The following is a 22767-nucleotide window of genomic DNA, read 5'->3' as shown; positions in this document are numbered from 1 at the left end:
AGCAAGTACGGCACTTCCTTTGCATGCTGCTGACCTGGGTTTCATCATTAGCAATATATATAGTAACCCTAGCCTGCAAGGAGTGATTCCCTAATGCAGAGCCAGGAATAAGCCCCAAGTACTGCTGGGTGTGACCCAAGAACACCCCTACTCACCCATCAGTATTTTAATTAAAACCTAGCATGCTGCAGTAATACTGATGTTCTCTTAGTTGTATTATAGATTAACGGGGGATGGGGCTTACTCTTGGAGTCTAGAATGTCTATTGGCTTCTATAAAAACTGATATAAAATATGGTAGTAGTAAAATGTAGATGCACATTTAACATGTCACTTGTCCCTGGTTCATTTTAAAAACAGTTTGAATTGCTTTATTTAGTTGAGACATAAAGAGTGACTTAAAACTCTTAAGGGATTCCCTATAGAGAAATAAAGTTAAACATAAATTTATAGAATCAGTTTAATGATAATTGTCAGAATATGATGTTATTTTGTGAAAAATCTATGTATTTAAAATTTTTGGTATATTTCAATTGTTTAATCCCATCCCCACCCCCCAACACACTGTTGCTCTCTTGTAACTGCCTTTTTTTTTTTATCATTTCTTTCTTGCTTGCTCTTGCTTGCTCTCTTGCTTTCACTCTCTCTCTCTGTCCATCTGCTGGTTTGGCATATTTTTTATTTTGGAGTTGAAAGGCAGGAATGGGCTTTTGTATACAAGATAAAATTCCTAGTGGCAGGCACTCCTAGTGTCTTTAATAAGCTGGAGTGCTTATGTGCTAAATCTGCTGATGATAAATTCTGGAAGTACCATAAATCCACAGGGCTAGCTATAAAGATAGCAGTGATTGTAATATTATTTACATAATTTTATACTATGACTTACTGTATCTAATAAATTAAAAAATCATACCCAAAATACTTTTTTTAAATGGAAAGTCATAATTGATTAGATATTGTAAGTAAGAGTAAATCAGGAAGAGTTTAGCTTGTTGAGTACTGGTATTCCTGTCAATGATTTCCTGTAGTACTCTTAAATATAATCCCACAATGGTGTTTTTACATTTTCTTATGCCAGACTTTACTTTGGTCTCTTGTGAGATTATTAGAGACTGTTAAATTCTAGGCACGTAATTCAATTCATGAAAGTATCTTTATATTACAAAATATTATGAATATTATTAATGGGCAAGTAGAGAGAATATAATCATGTTGTTTTATAGAGACATGTTCTGAAGAATTCTGTTGGGTAATTTTGTTGTATGAATGACAGTATGTGGCAATTTTTTTTAACCATCTTAGAAAATCTTGACATTGACAAATGTCTTTGTGTGTGTGTGTGTGTGTGTGTGTGTGTGTGTGAGAGAGAGAGAGAGAGAGAGAGAGAGAGAGAGAGAGAGAGAGAGAGAGAGAGAGAGAGAGAGAGAGAGAGAGGAAGGGATTTAGGGGCCACACCTGCTGTTGCTCAGGAAATACTCCCAGCTCTGTATTTATGGATTACTCTTGGTGGTGCTCAGGGGACCATGTGATGCTGAGGACTAAACCTGATCTCCTGCTTGCAAAGAGCATGCTCTCAGTCTATTGCATCCCAGGAACAAATTTGCTTAGTATCTACTCCCAGATGCCACTCTTACAGTCTTTTATGACACCAAGCTGAATTCCCTTTAAAAAATGTTACAACACCCATCTCTTCTCCAATGTTCATTTCCCACCACCAGTTTCCCCAGTTACCTTTCTGTTGTCCCACCCCACCCTCACTCCCATCCTGCTGCCTCTTGCAGAGAGTTCTTGATAGAGCCATAGCTATTGTGATTCTTACAGAATTGTACCCGTTCCTTCTGAGTGTCTTCCTGAATTGTAGCAGTATCCTAAGCAAAGATCTTTTAGATAGATGCCTTAAGGATTTCTACAGTTGCTTATCAATTGGTTGGAGCAAAAATGTGGTGTGGAAAGTGGAGATAGATAGGGAAAATCCACCTTGATATTGGATAAAGAGAAGAGTACCTGGGGTCCAGAGAGATAGCATGGAAGTAAGGCATTTGCCTTGCATGCAGAAGGACAGTGGTTCGAATCCCGGCATCCCATATGGTCTCCTGAGCCTGCCAGGAATGATTTCTGAGCACGGCCAGGTGTGAACCAAAAACCAAAAAAAAAAAAAAAAAAAAAAAAGGGAGATTTGGGACATTGGTGATGGGAATGTTGCACTGGTGAAAGGGGGTGTTCTTTACATGACTGAAACCCAACTACAATCATATTTGTAATCAAGGTGTTTAAATGAAGATATTAATTAAAAAAATAATAAACAGGAGAAAGAAAAAAAAAAAGAAGAGTACCTGAGAGCATTATAACAGTAAGCCAAATTTTGAAAGGTGTTTTGTTCTCTTAAGTAATGCTCTCTCTCATCTGGTAGATCAATTTAGGAGGATATCCTGGAAGAGCCGAGCGCTGTGCCATCTTGACTTCTTGGGGACCCAATAGCAATCTGCAGCTTGTTGATATGCTTGAAGGCATTAATTTGTAGCCTGCAGCACTAGTTCCTATACTGTTCCTCAAAACCCTTAAAGCCTGACATTGACTTGGTTTCTCTGTGGATGAAAGCCCTTTCAGACATTAATTTCCAAATAAAATTATTTCAATTATGGGCCCAGAGATAGCACAGCGGCGTTTGCCTTGCAAGCAGCGATCCAGGACCAAAGGTGGTTGGTTTGAATCCCGGTGTCCCATATGGTCCTCCGTGCCTGCCAGGAGCTATTTCTGAGCAGACAGCCAGGAGTAACCCCTGAGCACCGCTGGGTGTGACCCAAAAACCAAAAACCAAAAAAAAAAAAAATTTTATTTCAATTATGACATGTAAATTCAGCATTAGAGTCATGTCCTGCCTTTTCTTTCAGCTCAAAAACAAAACAAAAAAAGAACTCATTAGTTGTAAAATAAAAAAATAAATTTTCACTAGTTGGTGAGACTACCCCAGGTATCTTGTTTCTAATGCCTAGGCAGATGGGTCTGATGAAGCAGGGTAGCAGCGGAGAATTAAATCCAAGCCAGGCAAAAGGTTCACTGGAGTTCACCTACTTTTAGTTCATGGCCTCTCTTTGCCGTGTGCTGCTTATCTGCCATGTGCACATTCTCCCCTCCCCCCAGCACTCCTTTCTTTATTCAAACCAACTCCTCAAATCCCAAGTGGGGGAAGGTCAAGTCAGATACAAAAGCAACTGTCCTGTGGGTTTTTAAATCTCAAAGGAAGAGGTTAGGGGAAAATGGAAGTTGTTTTGGTTAGGTTTTTACCTAAATTCTTTTTTATATACATATATATATGTATATGTACATATATATTTATATTATATATTATATATAATACTTATTCTTCAAAATTACAAACCTGTTTGCAGTTTGGATCTCTGTCACAAAAAAACAACCTCCTTCAGCTGTGCAACATTCCCACCACCAAAGCTCCCATCTCCCTCTTACCCCCAAGCCCTGCCTGTATTCAAGACAGGTATTGTACCTCTTTCACTCATTACCATTGTTATGACAGTTTTTAGTGTTGTTATTTCTCTAACTGCACTCACCACCCTTTGTGGTAAACTTCATATCATGAGCCAGTCCTTTCAGCCCTCATCTCTATTATCTCTGGGTATTATTACAATAATGTCTTTTGTTTTTCTTAAAACCCATAAATGAGGGAAACTATTCTGTATCTATCTCTCTCCCTCTGACTTATTTCACTCAGCATAATAGTTTCCATGTCCTTTCATGAATAGGAAATTTTCATAACTTCATTTTTTCTCATGGCTATATAGTATTTCATTGTGTAGATGTACCACAGTTTCTTTAGCCACACTTCTGTTATTGGGCATCTGGGCTATTTCCAGATTCTGGCTATTGTAAGTAGCACTGCAATGAATATAGGTATGCAGAGGCATTTTTGTATTTTTGTATTTTTTTTTTTTTTTTTTTTTTTGGTTTTTGGTTTTTGGGTCACACCCGGCAGTGCTCAGGGGTTACTCCTGGCTGTCTGCTCAGAAATAGCTCCTGGCAGGCACGGGGGACCATATGGGATACCGGGATTTGAACCAACCACCTTTGGTCCTGGATCGGCTGCTTGCAAGGCAAACGCCACTGTGCTATCTCTCCGGGCTCTATTTTTGTATTTTGTTTTTGTGTTCCTAGGATATATCCCTAAGAGTGATATAGCTGGATCATATAGGAACTCAATGTCCAGTTTTTTGAGCATCTCCATATTGTTTTTCATGAAGGCTAGACTAGGCAGCATTCCCTAGATTCTAGATTTCTAGATTCGTTGTACAACTAGTGAACTCATCTGAACCAGGACTTTTGTTCTTGGGGGAGATTCACCTAGTGATGCTCAGGAGTTAATCCTGACTGTGTACTCAGAAATCACTCCTGGCTTAGGGGACCATATGGGATGCTGGGGATCAAACCCACGTCTGTCCTGAGTCAGCTACGTGCAAGACAAACGTCCTATAGCTGCACTGTCGCTACGGCCTCTTTGGAGAGTCTTTATTGTTTCAATTTCCTTAGTTGTAATTGGCCTGTTTAGGCCTCCTATTTCACCTTATTTAGCTTTGGAGATGATAAAACTCTGAGAGTCTTTTTATTTCTTTAAGGTTCTCCAGCTTAAGAACTTAAAGTTGTTCATAGTAGCTCCTCATCATTATATTTTGAATTACTGAAGTGTCCTATGTAATTTCTCCCCTTTCAGCTCTGATTTGATTTATTTGAACATTTTCTCTTTTCTTCTCTCATGATTCTAGCTAAAGTATATCTATCATTCTTTATTGTTTTGAATGAACAATAGATTAGTTTCAAAGAATATTTTAATTTCTTCCTTGATTTCATTTTCTTGATCAAGGAGGAAATATTTAGCAGTGTTTTGCTCAGCTTCTACATGCTGGAAGTTTTCTAATGCTTGTTTTATGCTTAATTTCTACCCCCATGGCATTATAGTCAGAGAAGGAACTATTGTCTACTTTCTATATCTTTAAATTTAGCTATATTGGAGTTATGCCTTCATATGTTATTTGTCCTGGAGAACATTTAAGGTACACTAGAAAAGAATGTGTATTCTTGTTTTGTGTTTGTGTCCAATAATCCCAGTTTTTTTAATAATTTTTATTGTGACCAAAGCGAATTACGAATCTTTCACAGTAATATTTAAGTTAATAGTGACAATGAATCAGGGTCATTCCCACCACCAGTGTTGTCCTCCCTACACCCCTATCTCCCTCCTTTGCCCCCTGGACTGCTAGTGTAATTGGTCCCCTCTGTGTATAGCTTGTTGTAGATTGGGTATCTATTCTGTTGTTGTTGACTTTGGGTTTGGTGTTTAAGTCTGATCATTTTTTATTTCTTCTCAGTGTTCATATGACTGTTTGGTCCTGGTACCATCCATTTCTCCCCTCCCCTCAATTTATGAGGCAGAACAAGATGATTCAAGTATGTGGTTCTGTTTGAAAAAATAGAAAAGAAAAAAAAAACCAGGAGGAGTTCACCTAAAGGTTATACATATCAATTTAAAAAAAAAAGAAAGAGAAAAGGGGCTAGAGAGGTGGCATAGAGGTGGGGCATTTGCCTTGCATGCAGAAGGATGGTGGTTCAAATCCCAGCATCCCATATGGTCCCCTGAGCCTGCCAGGGGTGATTTCTGAGCGCTTAGCCAGGAGTAACCCCTGAGCATCAAACAGGTATGGCCCAAGAAACCAAAAAAAAAAAAAAAGACTTTTCTTGTAGGTTTTTGTACCAAGCAGAACCAAAACAGGTGAAGTTAAAGGGAAAAAATATATTATATATAATGATATATCAAATATATATCATTATATATCAAATATATCAAACAGAAATCGCTCCTGGCAGGCTCGGGGGACCTTATGGGATGCCAGGATTTGAACCATCATCCTTCTAAGGCAAACGCCCTACCACTGTGCAATCTCTCCGGCCCCCAGTACTCCTTTTAATTTTAGACTCTCTTTCCTTAATTTTTTTTAATTTTGGGGTGCCCCACCCGGTAGTGTTCAGGGGTTACTCTGCACTCAGAAATTGTTCCTAGGCAGGCTCAGAGGACTATATGAAATCAAACCCTGGTCTATCCTTGGTTGGCTGTGGACAGGACAAATGCCTTACTGCTGTGTTCTGACTTTGGCCCGTTCATTTCTTTTTTAATTTCCTTAATTATTTTTCTTAAACCAGATTGTGTTCCCTGAGAAATTTGCCCCTGGATCTCGGTACTGTTGAATCACATTATTGTGATTACACATAAATCAGCAGTTCTGAATTTCTTGTAAATGGATAGATTTTTCAGGGTGAGCAGAGAGTAAAATATCTCATGAGTGGCTTAAGTTCCCTCAGGAGTTTTCTAAATCTTGTTATCTCTCTAGAGTTACTAATTATTGATCTTTGGTTAGACTTACTCATCAAGGATAACAAAATGGCAATTCTTTAGTTCCATCTTCCTATGTTAAATATGTTTTTTGTTTGTTTTTTTTTTGTTTGACTGGAGTTAGTCCATTTTTTTTTAGGTGGGGACTTGTTGCCATTGTATTTGGTTTGGTTACTTGGTCGCCTTTGTACTCTTAGTCATGGCATGGGGGATCAGTGCAGCAGTACTACATGATTGCACTAAACACTGGGAAGGTACCAATGGTCTAATTTGCTGTCTCACTCCTGTAAGGCAGGCGCTCATCCTCTGAGCTCTGTATGCCATAGGCCCTGGTATTATATTTTCACAGAAGCAGCATTAAAAAGGGCCCTAGGACTGAGAGATGCTTAGAGGGCTGGACCATATACCTGACATGTGGGAGTCTGGTCTGATCTCTGGCCCCTTACGGATCTGAGCATTGCTAGAAGTGACCCTTGAGCAGTTATATGTGATTTAAAAAGAGAGACTTGAGTCAGATAACACTATTTGCCAAACACTTCATTTTTTTTTTTACATATACTACGTAATTTGTTTCATCTTTACAGTAGTGTTATGTAATAGTTACCATGTTATTCTATCAGCTGTGGAAATGGAGAGGCATATAGCATACATATATTGTTGACAGTGATATTGCTGAGTTGGTGACACAGCAGAGCCAGGATTTGAACTTGCCTCTAGTTTTCGCTTACATAACTACTCTGGAACACTGTAAGATATGACTATGGGGCTTTGAAATGTGTTTGGAGGGAACAGACATGTTTTCTTTAACTTTCAGGTAATCCAGTCTCTCAGAGAAGAATGCGAAGACCAACTGTCTGGTGAAGATAGAAAAAGGATGGCATCCCAGGAACTATTTCCATAATAAGGTGCTACTCCCATACACACACATTGGTTGCAGGTAGAAGACTAAGTAAGGGAGCACTGTTACTATCTGATTTTTAGGGTTAGAAGGGAATTGGAGTTCACATCATGTGATCCACTTTTTTATACTTGCAATTTGATGTTATTATAATAGTAATCATAGCTGACAATATGTATTGCATTCAAGCACTTCTACATGAATTATTATTTGATTTTCTAAACCAGTCTTTCTCAACTTTTTCTCACAATGGCCCCTTCTGAATTTATTTCCTTTCAATAATTCCTATCCTACCCATTGACTCCTTAGGCTTAATCTTGTGCTATAATGCCTCTTATTTATGATTGTTACTCTCACCTTATTGGAGTATCTTGGGGATGACTGAGAAAAGTGAGAAATGCTCCTCTAACCCTACAAACAATATAAGTAGTTCTTTAATCTGACCTGTGTTCATGGATCTTGCACTTACCTGCACTCTACCGTAATCTCTTGGGGGTGGTGGGGTAGGTGTTACACTTTGGCTTTGCACTCAGAGATCACTCCTAGCAGCCTCAGGGAACTGTATGGGGTGCTGGTTGGCCATATGCAAGACATGCACCCTGCCCACTGGACTGTTGCTCTGTCCCCTTTTCTTATTTCTTGGTGACTAGTACATTGGAGAAAGTAGAGTATGCTTTTGTAATGAGATATGATTTAGACCAGGAAGAAAAGCTGCATTTTAACAAGTGGACAAAACTCCCTCTTAACTATGAAAATAGACACTATTGTAAAAAATATTATTTTAGACATTATAGGGAAAACTAAAGAGAAAAGGGAAAACTGTTACAGAGCCCTACCATGTAGAGTAACTATTCAAACTCTAATATGCAGTTCTCACGGTTTCTTTTAGAGCTACTAGAAATTCCACCTACACACCCCCCCCCCCCAAGATTTCTGTGTGTCTTGTTTCATGACCAGAGATCCTGGATTTTGGAACACTTTCTGGGGAAGTTAGGTTGGAACATACCTGGTGTTCAGTCATACTTCTGTTTAGTCCTGTTTTGGGGGTGTAGCTCCTGATAGCACTGGGGATTGACTCAGGGTCAACCACATGCAAGGTAACTGCTGTAATCTCTGACCCCAGAAAAACTATATATATATATATATATTACATAAAACAAATATATATATGTATATATAGATATACATAGATATACATATATATATTTGTTTTATGTAATATTTTAAAAATTAAAGTATTTTAAATTACATTAATTAAATACCATGGTTACAAGGTTCTCATAATACAGTTGGTTTCTTCTTTTCTTAAAAGAGAATATTGAGGGCTGGAGAAACTGCTCAGAGGTCTGGGAAAATGCCTTGCTTTCACAGGGACCCAAGTTAAGCTCCCAGCTCCCCTCCCACCCTCCCCAGTGTAGCCTGGGTGATCCCCAGCACAGCTCTGCCCAAGTAGGATCACATTGCTGGCTAGAACATTGAGCTCTGGGGACCAATTCATAAGCAATGACTAGTGTAAAGTTTCATTTTATTGTATTCTGTAGAATTTGGCATCATTGATAGTTTGTAGTTTGATAACAAAAACTTAATTTCACATTGTACTGGATTAGAAGACTTATTCAAATACAATAAAAATTAAGAATAGAAGTATCATTCTTTTATAGCACTCTGTATGTGGACTTTTATAGTGTGCTTGTGTGACTACCTTGTTTATCCCATCATTGGGTGATGGGAAGTGAAAAGACCTATTATATTATGCTGTTATGGCTGTTATACTTGTAGTTAATTCTTATTAGATACTACTTCCTGGTTTATTGCCATATAATAATATTTTTGGTTAATTGTTATTTTTGTCCAAAGAGAGGATGTTCATATGTTTAGGATTAAATTTTCAGAGGTGAGCGCTCAGTGCTCAGGAGGCCTACGTGCTCCTCTCAGGGATTCTGGGCTCAGCAGGCCTTAGGTGGTACCAGGTGGTCTTCAGGACCCATGTGGTAACAGGAACTGAACCATGGTTGGACATGTCCTAACACTTGTACTATTTTCCTAGCCTCCCCCTTTTTAAAAATTGGCTCTGATTTGATGATTTTTCCTTTATTAATTCCTTTCCCTTTACTTCTAAGTTTACAAGTAAGTTTGCTCTAATGACAAAAAAAAATCCTTTCTTGAATTTTGATAGGGATTGCATTAAGTCTAAAGGTCAACTTAGACATGTCTTTTTTTTTTTTTTTTGGCCACACCCAGCGGTGCTCAGGGGTTACTCCTGGCTGTCTGCTCAGAAATAGCTCCTGGCAGGCACAGGGGACCATATGGGACACCAGGATTCGAACCAACCACCTGTGGGCCTGGATCCGCTGCTTGTAAGGCAAACGCTGCTGTGCTATCTCTCCGGGCCCAACTTAGACGTGTCTTTTAGGAAAGTATGACATTATATTAAGTCTTCCAAACTAGGTATAATTAGGTTATAAATATGTTCAGAGAAGTGTACATCTAATATATGTTATTCATCTTGCTTAATATTCAGGAATGAAGCTACTTTCAAATTCTATTTTCTGCCAACCTGAAAGATTTTTGTGAGATAAAGGAAACCAAAAAACCCTTGTAGTTTCCTCCTGCATTCAAATTTTATAGTATGACTTCATTGTTTATTTAAGATTTCCAAGATGGGGCTGGAGAGAGAACTCAGTGAACTTTGCCTGTAGAAGGCTGGGATTTGATGCGAGGCACTCTATGGTCCCATTGGCCACACCATCTCCTGAACACTGCTGGATTTGGCCCAAAACTTAAAAAGAATCCTAAGTATGGACAAAATCATTCAGTTTGCCATGGCACAGATGGAACTAGTGGATTTCATGCTGTGTGAAGTCAGACAGAAGGAAAGGAATAGATACAAAATTAACCCTTTTCATATGTGGGACTTAAATTACACAGCACGTGAGTAACAAAGGGCCTAAGGCAAGTGAATTGGAAAGTTGACCCATAGAAGTGTGTTTGCAGAAGTGAATTTTGGTTGAAAGGGAGGGCTTTGGGGAACTTGGGGGAAAGTGGTTGGTACTCTGGTGAAAGGTGTGATGTTGGAACTATGTACACATGAACTATCACTAACAGTATTGTAACTCAGAGTACTTCAATTAAAGACATTATAATAAACATATTACAGTACAAAACTTTTTTCCAGTAATATCTCATTATATTATTATAGACATTTGCCTAAATGTTTTTTGCTTCAGGAATTTCTATTATATTACAACAATGAAGATATGGGTTGAACATTTTAGTTTTTTTTTCACTGTTGTCTATCTCAAGCTATTCCCTTCCCTTTATCTTCTTTCTGTGTAGCTTATACAAAACACAAACTTATGTAAGCTTGTTATCTTTTTTTTTTTTTTTTGTGTGTGTGTGTGTGTGTGTTTTTTGGTCACATCCGGCAGTGCTCAGGGGTGACTCCTGGCTCCATGCTCAGAAATTGCTCCTGGCAGGCACGGGGGACCATATGGGATGCCGGGTTTCGAACCAATGACCTTCTGCATGAAAGGCAAACACCTTTACCTCCATGCTATCTCCAGCCCCAAGCTTGTCATCTTGATCTCTGGCTTTTATCTTTCTATTAGGAGGAGTAGGCAACTCATTGCCTTTGTTTATGGGAACAATATTTTTCTGCCAGCTTGTGTGTGTGTGTGTGTGTGTGTGTGTGTGTGTGTGTGTGTGTGTGTGTGTGTGTGTGTGTGTGCCACACCAGGGTTACTCAGGGGTTACTCTTGTCTCTGCACACAGAAGTCACTCCTGGCAGGCATGGGGGACCATATAGGATGCCAGTGATCAAATCCAGGTCTGTCCTAGGTCAGTTGCATGTAAGGCAAATGCTCTACTGCTGTACTATTGCTCCGGCCCACTGCCAGCTTTTTTTGAGTAAGACTTTTAAGTGTGTTATTAGAGATGACATCATGTAATTGTTTAATGAAAAATGGTTATGTTGCAAGGAAATTAAAAGTGAGCTTTGTGGGGCTGAAGAGATTGCACAGTGGCATTTGCCTTGCAAGCAGTTGATCCAGGACCTAAGGTGGTTAGTTTGAATCCCGGTGTTCCATATGGTCCCCCGTGCCTGCCAGGAGCTATTTCTGAGCAGACAGCCAGGAGTAACCCCTGAACACCGCTGGGTGTGGCCCAAAAACAAAAACAAAACAAAACAAAACAAAAGTGAGCTTTGCTAAATATGGATAATCCTGGGAATAAATGAGCTTATTACTATAATTCCTTAGGAAGAATATGAGTAGCAATGGAAAATCTATCTAATGCCTATACCTATTTCATTGAAAAATATAATTTTTTCTTTTATTTTTCCTTTGTGTCAGTAGGGTTCAACTTGTGCCTGATCTAGCTATTTCTGCCCTTTTCCCCAGGCTTTATTTTGAATTTTTTTCAGACTGATAGAAAAATTGAATATTACAGTCAGCATTCATGTACTGTTTTACTAGATCACAATTCATAGCATTTTGCTGTAGTTGTTTATTTTCTTTTCTCCAAACATACATTTTACTTTTGTATATAAATGCACTTGCATCTTTTGCTTTAAGTTTGAGAGTAGATTGTACTCACATAGTTCTGTTGCCCCTCCCTCAACACTTTGGATGTAGATTTCCTAAAAAATGTACATTCTTTTTCTTTTTTTGGTTTATTTTTGGGCCACACCCAGCGGTGCTCAGGGGTTACTCCTGGCTGTCTGCTCAGAAATAGCTCCTGGCAGGCACGGGGGACCATATGGGACACCGGGATTCGAACCAACCACCTTTGGTCCTGGATCGGCTGCTTGCAAGGCAACCGCCGCTGTGCTATCTCTCTGGGCCCAAAAATGTACATTCTTTTTTTAAAATACTTTTAAATAATATCTTTATTTGAGCACCATGATTACAAACGTTTGTAGTTGAGTTTTAGTCATAAAATGTACATACCACTTCACCAGTGCAATATTTCCGCCATCTCCCTTCTCTCCCATCCCCTGCCTGTTTTCAAGACAAATATTCTATTTCTCTTACTCATTATCGTTGTCATGACAATTGTTAGTATAGTTATTTCTTAACTGCACTCATCACTCTTTGTGATAAGCTTCATATCATGGGCTGGTCGTTCTGGCCCTCATCTCTATCATCTTTGAATATTATTACCATACTGTCTTTTATTTTTCCTGAATCCCACTGATGAGTGAGACTGTTCTGTCTGTCTCTCCCCCTCTGACTTATTTCACTCAGTATAATAGTTTCCATGTCCTTCCAAATATAGGAAAATTAGATGACTTCAAAAAAGTGGACATTCTTCAGCATAGTAAGCATGTCTATCATAGGATGGGAAATAAAATAAATAAATTATCAACTAATATGTAGTATATATGATTAAAATTTGTCTCCTAATATCTTTCATAGTTTATTTGTTTTTGATACAGGATAAATTACATTTCCTTACTGGTTTTGGATTTAATGTCTGTTTGATTTTTTATCTAAAACAATTAGATTTTATCTAAAATGACTTTTTGTTTGTTTGTTTTTGTGCCATACCCAGTGATGCTCAGGGGTTACTTCTGGCTATGCACTCAGAAATCACTCCTGACTTGGGGAACCATATGGGATACCGGGGATTGAACCGAGTGCCGTCCTGGATCAGCAGTGTGAAAGGCAAATGCCCTATCAATGTGCTATTGCTCTGGCCCCACTAAAACAATTTTTAATTAAAAAAAGATGAGGGGTGAAGAGATAGCATGGAGGTAGGGCATTTGCCTTGCATGCAGAAGGATGGTGGGTTTGAATCCAGGCATCCCATATGTTCCCTCTAGCCTGCCAGGAGCAATTTCTGAGTGTTGAGCCAGGAATAACCCCTGAGCACTGCAGGTGTGATCCAAAAACAACAACAACAACAACAACAACAACAAAAGATGGGGGTATTGGTGGTGGGAAGGTTGCACTGGTGAAAGGGGTGTTCTTTTTTATAACTGAAACCCAACTACAAATATATTTGTAATCATGGTGCTTAAAGGTATTACAAATAAAAAAAAAAAGGAAATGTGCACTCTTGAAGGAATGGGTGTAGGACATTTTATAACAGAAACTCAGTCATGAACCAGTGTAACTGTATCATGGTGATTCAGTTAAAAATTATTAATTAAAAAGAAAAGTAAAAAATTGATGTTAACTTAAACAATCTGGGCCATCTGTTTTTTCTTTTTTTTCTGCCCTACGTCGAAACTTTGCTATTGTTTAAGATGATATATTCAAGTTAATAAATATTTAGTTCAGATATCTTGTGTCACCCCAAAGACTCTTGGACATTGTACTTTTCTATTGGTGAGGCTCAGTTGCATCACTGGTTTAAGGTGGTACCTGTTAATAGACCATTGTCAATGCATATTTTATCCCTTTTGTCATTTATTTAAGGGTGATGTTTTATTTTATAGAGTCACTTCCTGTGATGCTTTTGTTTGTTTTTGAGGCCTGGTCTCTGCACTCAGAAATTATTCCTGGCAGGTTTGGGGAACCATATGGGACGCCAGGGATCAAACCCAGGTCAGCTGTATACAAGGCAAACAGCTTACTTGCTGTACTCTCATTCTGGGCCCTCTATGGTACTTTATTTTTGAACTGTTTATTGAGACCATTGTGAATTACAAGTCCTTTATAGTTATATTTCAGATATACAGTGACAGTGAATTAGGGCCATTCTCATCACCAGTGTTGACCTCCCTCTAGTGGAGTTCTCAGCATGCATCCCAAACCCTTAGTCTACCATTATAACAGGTCCATTTTATATTTATATTGTTAAAATTTGGGTCTCTTGATTTTATTGTCGTTGACTTTGGCTTAGGTATTTAATTCTGACCTCTTTTTTCCCCCCTACCCAATGCACCTGAGACCACTTGGCATCTGGGCCCCATCTACTTCTTTTTTTTTTTTTCAATTTGTAGAAAGATGCAGAAATTTGTGGTAAAACAAAGTGATTTATGTCCCATGGTTCTATGAAAAAGGCAGGAAATCCTATCTAGAAGATAGAAGTAAAATAAAATTATGAGGGTATGTGTGTGTGGCCTTTTTTTGTTTGTTTTATGAGTTTTTTGTTTGTTTGTTTGTTTGTTTTGCACAGGCACAGTAAACATGGGGAAATTAGACACAATATACATTTGGCCTAAAAACACAGGGTATCTCTATTCATGAAGCACATATTGTCATAAGACTGACTATAAGCTCCATGCATACTAATTGCCAACCCCAAGGTTGTCCCAGGAAAAGTCTTACTCAATCATGGTTGTTGTAGTAAGGCTTCTCTTAGTAGAGATCTGGGTTTTTTTTCCACAAATACAGTATTAAATTCGGTATGTCACAGAGTGTCTTCTGATTTTATCGGACTGTTAGGTGGGAAATCAGAGAAACCAGCTCTTTGAGCAAGTTATTGCTGTTTTCTTGTTGGGGTGTCATATAAACCTTTCCTGGAACAAGTTAGTGCCAGAGCAGCGGCATTATGGCCTCCCTTGTGGGAAGTTTGATTCCTAGTGTGGTTGCAGAAAATCGTGCAGGATCCAAGGAGGGTATCCAAGATGGTGTTGGACAGTTGATGTCCGACCAATTGAAGCCTAAGTCAAGTCCCCATGACAAATGTTCAGGGTGAAAGGCTTCCCTGCAGTATAAAATTTATGGATTCATATCCCTATTAGATCAGAACTTCTTTTTTATACATAAGATTTCCCCATTTTAGTGTGCCTATACAAAAAGAAATAATGTCATAGGATACTCATGTTGCATATGGAGGAAAAAATAACAAGCTAAACAATTTCTATAACCTGTTTTTAACCTGACTGCAGATCCCAGGAAGACTTTTTTTTACTAGAATTTCCTACTAAGCAGATAAAAAAAAAAGGGATGGGGGAAGCTACCTGTACATATGGAAATAAACACTAAGAATGATAAATATTAAGGAAATTTGTCTACAGAAATATACAAAGGAAATATAGATACCTCCTTTAAATCTTTTTTTTTTTGTTTGTTTTTTTTTGGCCACACCCGGCGTTGCTCAGGGGTTACTCCTGGCTGTCTGCTCAGAAATAGCTCCTGGCAGGCACGGGGGACCATATGGGACACCAGGATTCGAACCAACCACCTTTGGTCCTGGATCGGCTGCTTGCAAGACAAACGCCGCTGTGCTATCTTTCTTTTTTTTTTTTTTATGTTCTTAACATTTATATTTTATTTATTTATTTATTTATTTATTTTTATCTTTATTTAAACACCGTGATTACAAACATGATTATAGTTGTATGATTACAGTCATGTAAAGAGCACCCCCCTTCACCGGTGCAACATTCCCACCACCAATTTCCCAGATCTCCCTCCTCCCTACCCCCCTACACCTGTACTCGAGACAGGCTTTCTACTTCCCTCATTCATTCACATTTTATGATAGTTTTCAGTGTAGTCATCTCTGCAACTGCACTCATCACTCTATGTGATGAGCTGCATGTCCTGAGCTGCACCTACCAGCCCTCATCTCTCTTGTCTCTGAGATACTGTTAAAAATGTCCTTCATTTTTCTTAAAGCCCATAGATGAGTGAAACCATTCTGCGTCTTTCTCTCTTTCCGGGCCCAGTAAATCTTGTGAGATAGTCTAGGTGGGAGGGATAAAAAGTTTCATCCCACTACGTGATCTAGTGGAGTTTGAGAAATGGTTTGCAGAAGTGAGGGATCAGGAGTCCTCTAGCTGAGGATCTCTTCAGAGCTGAATTGGTAGCAAGCAACTGTTCACAGTGAGGGAAGGTGGGAGAAAAAGGGCTGCATAGAATGAGTCAGCAGGAGCAGTGGCTGCAGCTTCTTCCCAGGGGCAACACATGGCAGGCTGGGAGGGTGTCCTTTCACTTTGTTAAACAGCTGGCAGTTTGCAGGGGGAGGGGGAAGTTTCAGGTTCCTGAGAAGTTAAGAGCTGAGGGTATAGAGGGTTAAATAGGGAGAGATAACAGATCAGGGTTGAGAGGATGAGAGGATAGAAGAGGATTTGTGAGGTGGTAAGCAGGGAGAGGGCTCCTTTGTCAAATATTAGTTGACTGTATTTATTCTTGGGGCTATAACTGACATTGAAACTAAAGGTATCTTCAGTGAAGAAACAGCATTATCTAAACAAGTGGAAGCAGAGATAAACAGATGAGACTATATTAAGCCGAGAAGCTTCTGCACCTCAAAGGAAATAATGCCTAAGATACAAAAGCCACCCACAGAATGGGAAAAACTATTCACCCAATACCCATCAGATAAGAGACTAATATGAAAAATATACAAGGTGCTGACAGAACTTAAAATGAAAAAAATAACCCCATCAAAAAATGGGGAGAAGAAATGAACAGACACTTTGTCAAAGAAGAAATACAAATGGCCAAAAGGCACATGGAAAAATGTTCCACATCACTAATCATCAGGGAGATGTAAATCAAAACTACAATGAGGTACCATCTCACAACACAGAGAATGGCACACATCACAAAGAATAAGAACAATCAGTGCTGGTGGGGATGTGGAGAGAAAGGAATTCTTATTCTCTGCTGGTGGGAATGACATCTAGTCCAGCCTTAATGGAAAACAATATGGAGATTTCTCCAAAAACTGGAAATTGAGTTCCCATTTGATTCAGCTATTCCACTCCTAGGGATATACCCTAGGAACATAAAAATACAATACAAAAATTCTTTCCTCACACCTTTATTCATTACAGTGCTATTTACAATAGCCAGTCTCTGGAAACAACCAAGATGCCCTTCAACAGATGAATGGCTAAAGAAACTGTGGTACATATACACAATGGAATATTATGCAGTCATCAGGAAAGATGAAGTCATGAAATTTTCCTGTACGTGGATGTACATGGAATCTATCATGCTGAGTGAAATAAGTCAGAGAGAGATAGACATAGAATAGTCTCACTCATCTATGAATTTTTAGAAAAATTAACGACATTACTGTAATAAGGCTTAGAGACAATAGAATTAAGGGCTGGAAGGGTCAGAAGGGCTAGCTCACAATTTGAAGCTCATACAAAGAGTGGTGATTGCTATTAGGAAATAACTACACTAACAACTAGCATGACAATGTTAAAGAGTGAAAGTAGAATGCCTGTCTTGAGTACAGGTAGGGTCAGGGGAGGGGGGGCATTGGTGGTAGGAATGTTGCACTGGTGAAGGTAGATATTCTGTTTATGACTGAAACCCAACTACAAACATGCTTGTAATCATGGTGCTTAAATAAAAATTTATATATATATATAAATAAAACCACAATTATTAATAGAAATATGACAGAAAATATAGAAAAAAGTCAACTTATGAAAGTTATGAAACATCAGTGTATGTTTATGATATCACTTTAATTGAGTCTAAGGTTCAGTGGTAGTAACTTTTCTCTGAATGTTAGATAGAATTTACCTGTAAAACCCTGGTCCTAGACTTTTATTGTGGAGTTTCTTAATTACTGTTTCAATTTCCTTAGTTTTGATTGACCTGTTTAGGCCAAGTTAGTTTTCTACATCCTCCTTATTAAGTATCGAAAGATGATATTTTTTTTTTTTAGAAATCTGTCCATTTCTTCTGTATTCTTTAGCTTAACTGTGTACAGAGCTTACATAATAAGCCCTCCTGATGTCTTGGATTTAGTGGGGTTCTGTTGTAATCTCTCCACTTTCATTTCTGATCAGATTTTTTGAGTGATTCTTCCTTATTTTCAGTCTTGCCAGCCATTTGTTTACCTAGTTTATTCTTTCACAAACCCAGCACCTGGTCTCATTAATTCTTTGTATTGTTTTTATTTTTATGCTATTTCTTTCTGCTCTGGTTTTTATTATTTTTCTTCAGTTTATGTTTGGGTTTCTTTGCTGTTGGTTTTCCTGATATTTAAGGTATCCTTTTAAATTGTTGATTTTGTCTTTTTCTTTTTTCCTAATTTAGGCCTATATTGCTATGAGTTTTTCCCTAATTACTACTTTTTCTGTGTCCCAGAGATTTTGGCAATTTATTTCTTCATTGTCATTCTTCTCAAGAAATATTTTTATTTCTTCCTTGATTTCCTCTTTGATCCAGCTGTTGTTGAGTAGCATGTTGTTTAGATGTTAACAGTTAACATCTCCAGGTGTTAGATTTTCTACACATCTTTTTTTTTTTTTCCGGTTTTTGAGTCACACGTGGTCACACTCAGGGGTTACTCCTGGCTATGCACTCAGAAATCGCTCCTGGCTTCGGGGACCATATGGAATGCTGGGGGATCGAACCACAGTCTGTCCTAGGTCAGCATGTGCAAGGCAAATGCTCGACCGCTTGCACCACTGCTCTGGCCTCAGTCAGTCGTGATCTCTATTGCATTCTGGTCTGATGGGATGCTTGGTATAATTCTTATATTTGTGATTTTATATAATTTAGACTTTTGTCCTAAAACATGGTCTCTAAAATGTACACTTGAGAAATATGTGTATTCAGCTTTTTGAGGATGAAAGGCCCTATAGAGATTCATTAGTTCTAGTTTCTCATTTAGGGCTCTTATGTCTTTGATAGCTTTCTGCCTAGTGGATCTGACTAGTGGTGATAATGGCATGTTGAAATATCCCACCACCTTTCACATTTCTGTCTATATGTTTTTCTGGATTAGTGAGCAAAAGCCTTACATATTTTGTTGGCTTTACATTTGCTGCATAAATGTTAATCAAGTGGCTAGAGCACTAGCACAGCAGTAGAGCGTTTGCCTTGCACGCAGTCGATCCAGGAATGATGATGGTTTTATTCCTGGTGTTCCATATTGTCCCCCAAGCCAAGAGAGATTTCTGAGCCCATAGCCTGAGTGTCACTGGTTGTGGCCCAAAAAACAAATAAAAAATAAATATATAAATAAATATTAATTAGCATTACTATTACTTGGTCTAATAAAAAAATAGTGTCTAGGGCCGAAGAGATGGCATGGAGGTAAGGCATTTGCCTTGCATGCATAAGGTCGGTGGTTTGAATCCCGGCATCCCACATGGTCCCCAGGCCTGCCAGGAGCAATTTCTGAGCATAGAGCCAGGAGTAACCCCTGAGCACTGCCAGGTGTGACACCCCCCACCCCCCCCAAAAAAAAGTAGTGTCTATCTTTGTCTCCGAGGACTTCCTTGAGTTTCAGTGCAATTTGGCCTCATATAAGTATGGCTGTCTCAGCCTTTTATTGTTTTCCAGCGGCATGTATGATTATCTTTATCCTTTTACTCTAAGCCTGTGTCTATCCTGAACTTTTAAGTGTGTTTCCTGCAGGCAGCAGATATCTGGGTTGGTTTTGTTTCCTGATTCAACCTTCTACTCTGTGCCTTTGATGGGAGAGTCTAGTCCATTGACATTTAAGGAAATTATTGACAGAGAGGGCTGTTGTGCTGTTATATTGTGTATGTTTGTTGTTAGAATTGGGTGCTTGATTTGTGTAATTGATCTCTGAGTAGTTCATTTAGTCAGTTTGGTTAGTACAAATATTGTGAGTTCTTTTTTATCTGAGAATGTTTCTCACTCTCCTTTCCATGCTGGGTAATGGTCTCTAAAACTATAAAACTCTTGAAAGTTTCTTTCATTCAGTAGTTTAAATATATCATTCCACTCTTTTCTTGCCCAAGTTGTTTCAAATGGAAGATCTAGTTTGATTCTTACATTTCTTTTCTTTGAACTTGAGTTTTTTCTTCTCCCTTACTGCTTAAAGAGTTCTCTTCTCTCTCTCTCTCTCTCTCTCTCTCTCTCTCTCTCTCTCTCTCTCTCTCTCTCTCTCTCTCTCTCTTTCTTTCTCTCTCTCTCTCTCTCTCCCCCTCCCCTCTTTCTCTCTCTCGTCATTTGGATTATTCTATGTCTTGGTGTTGTTCTGTTAGGTCTATTTTGGTTGGCACTCTTTTTGCCTCTTGGATTTGTACAATAGCCTTTTTTTCAGAGAGTGGAAAAGTTTTCTTCTATTATCTCCCTCACTACTTGTTCTTCCCCTTTCCCCCCCTTTTTTTTTTTATCCTCTTCTGCTATTTCTATAAATCATAGATTATTTCTTTTGTCTTTGTTCATTTTCTTACATTTTCTTCCAGTGTTTTGTCTCTCATTTCTTTTGACTTCTTTGTTGTTGCTTGCTTGTATTTTGATACTATGAGCTTTTAGATACTTCATAAGAATTTGTTTTCTCCTCTAATTATATTCATATATTTTTATTTGGAAATTTGTATGAGAAGCTTGCCATAATACCTGTATCCAACCATTTTAACATTTCTCCACTTTCTGTTTTATGGAGCCATATAATAATTCTTTTTTTTTTTCATCATTTCAGAACATGTTTATTCTTTTTCTTTTTAATTTATGGCACAAGTTTATTTCACTGTTATCAGTTCTTAGGAATCCGTGAACATATAATAATTCTTAAAGTACAATTTGGAACTGTTATAGGGCATCTAGTGAGGTATAGTTTAACAATAAAGAATATAATTACCAGGATTCAGGTTTTTATGGAGATGCTACATGGCTCTGCACTCAGTAATTACTCATGGCAGACTCTGAGTACCATATGTATTGCCCGGGATCAAACCTGGGTTAGCTGCATGCAAGGCAAACTCCCTACCCTGCTGTGCTATTGCTCTGGACCCAGGATTCAGGCTTTAATGCACATAGATTAATGGCTCTAATGGAGGGAAGGAGATTCTCTTTACAAACATTTTAAGATCATTTGCTTCTTCATGCTTTCAGAAAATCTGCTTTTGTTGATTACAGAATGTGTTTTTAGATTACAGAATGTGTTTTTTGGATGGTTGCCATGACTTTAGCAGCTACAAATGAAGACATCTGTACATTCCTGGACTCACTGTATTCATTTGCATTGTTAATTGTTAAACTTGCCCAGTTGGTTACTTGCTTTACTCTTATTCCTAGGTACTGGTTTAGTAGGTTGAGACTAGTCATTGTTTTGCGTCACATTACTTTGAATAAAAATGATAAATGTTATATTTGCATATAGTGATCATATACTTTTGCGTTAGAACTTTTTTTTTTTTTTTTTTTTTTTTTTTGGTTTTTGGGTCACTCCCAGCAGTTCTCAGGAGTTACTCCTGGCTATACACTCAGAAATTGCCTCTGGCAGGCTGGGGGACCATATGGGATGCCGGATTCCAACCACTGTCCTTCTGCATGCAAGGCAAATGCCTTACTGCTGTGCTATCTCTCTGGCCCCTGCATTAGAACTTTTTTTTTTTTTTTTTTTGGCTTTTGGGTCACACCCGACAATGCTCAGGGGTTACTCCTGGATCTACACTCAGAAATCTCTCCTGGCAGGCTTGGGGGACCATATGGGGATGCCAGGATTTGAACCATCCACCTTCTGCATGTGAGGCAAATGCCTTACGTCCATGCTATCTCTCTGGCCCCTGCATTAGAACTTTTTATTGAAAGATATTTAAAGAAATGTGAGGATGGGGAGAGGAAAGAGAGGGAAGAGAGAGAAAGAAAATAGTGAAGAGAGAAGAGAAATTGAAAGAAATGTAAGCATGGGGAGAGAAGAGAGAAAAAAAGTGAAGAGAGGAGAGAGAGAGAGGTTTCTCAAGAGTAGAAAAAGTCTGCATTGGAGCACTTAGTAGATTTTTTTCCTGTTTTGGGGTGTGTGTGTGTGTGTGTGTGTGTGTGTGTGTGTGTGTGAGAGAGAGAGAGAGAGAGAGAGAGAGAGAGAGAGAGAGAGAGAGAGAGAGAGAGAGAGAGAGAGAGAGAAGAGAGAAAGGAGAGACAGATATAGAGCTAAGTGACCATGTTTTGCTGAAATCAAAGAAAGCAGTTATTTCCTTTGCTTAGAGCTTGCCCTCTAGGCTTCTTAGCCACTCCCTGACCCCACTTCCTGTAGTTCTCATCATGCACTAACTTTGGCCTAAAATATTGAAGAAGGAACTCAGAACAACTCAAGTACTGAAGTTATTTTCTTTTGGGAACTCTGTGGTAAATAAGAGACCATACAGTAGGATTCTTATTTTAGTTTTACTGTTTTCACAGTGCTTTCCTTCAAGCCATGGGAAATCCAATATCGGGAATATATTTTAAATTAAGGTTATTAGACATGGGAGTAGATGTGGAGTATAGAATCTGAATGGGTCCCTAAGGGAATTGTTGGATTTGTTTGATGGAGAAAAGTTTTGGGTATATTGGGGTCAGCAGCAGAAGTAAGAACATAGAGGCAGGAGGAAACCAACCTTGTGATGGTAGAGAGGGCTAAGGCTGTCTGGCTGTCTGACTGGGACAGAAGACTGTGAGGGGTATTGTGTGGATTGGTGTTATAGATTGAAGGGGATGAATTTGTACCTTGGGAAGGAGAACAAGGAGTTTTAACCTGGCACCTATATCACTCAGTGTCCCAGTAGGAAATAATGGACTAGATAGAGGTTAAGGAAAACAAGCAGGTACATTGCTAGTGAAGCCAATGATATTTTCAAGCCAGAAGGGACA

The 22767-nt window shown here is 38.6% G+C and overlaps 1 protein-coding gene across 1 annotated transcript in view; it reads left to right on the top strand.

The window, feature by feature from the left end:
- The window catches only part of HERC1 (HECT and RLD domain containing E3 ubiquitin protein ligase family member 1), a 223057-nt gene that overhangs the window by 8494 nt on the left and 191796 nt on the right, over positions 1-22767 (top strand). Inside the window, exon 2 of the mRNA XM_049783985.1 lies at positions 7211-7301. The gene's annotated coding sequence lies outside the window, so the exon portion shown is untranslated. The remainder of the gene's footprint in view (positions 1-7210; positions 7302-22767) is intronic.

The sequence above is a fragment of the Suncus etruscus genome, chromosome 1 (genome assembly GCF_024139225.1).
Source record: "Suncus etruscus isolate mSunEtr1 chromosome 1, mSunEtr1.pri.cur, whole genome shotgun sequence".
Classification (NCBI taxonomy): domain Eukaryota; kingdom Metazoa; phylum Chordata; class Mammalia; order Eulipotyphla; family Soricidae; genus Suncus; species Suncus etruscus.
This window is presented reverse-complemented; position numbering and strand designations above follow the sequence as displayed.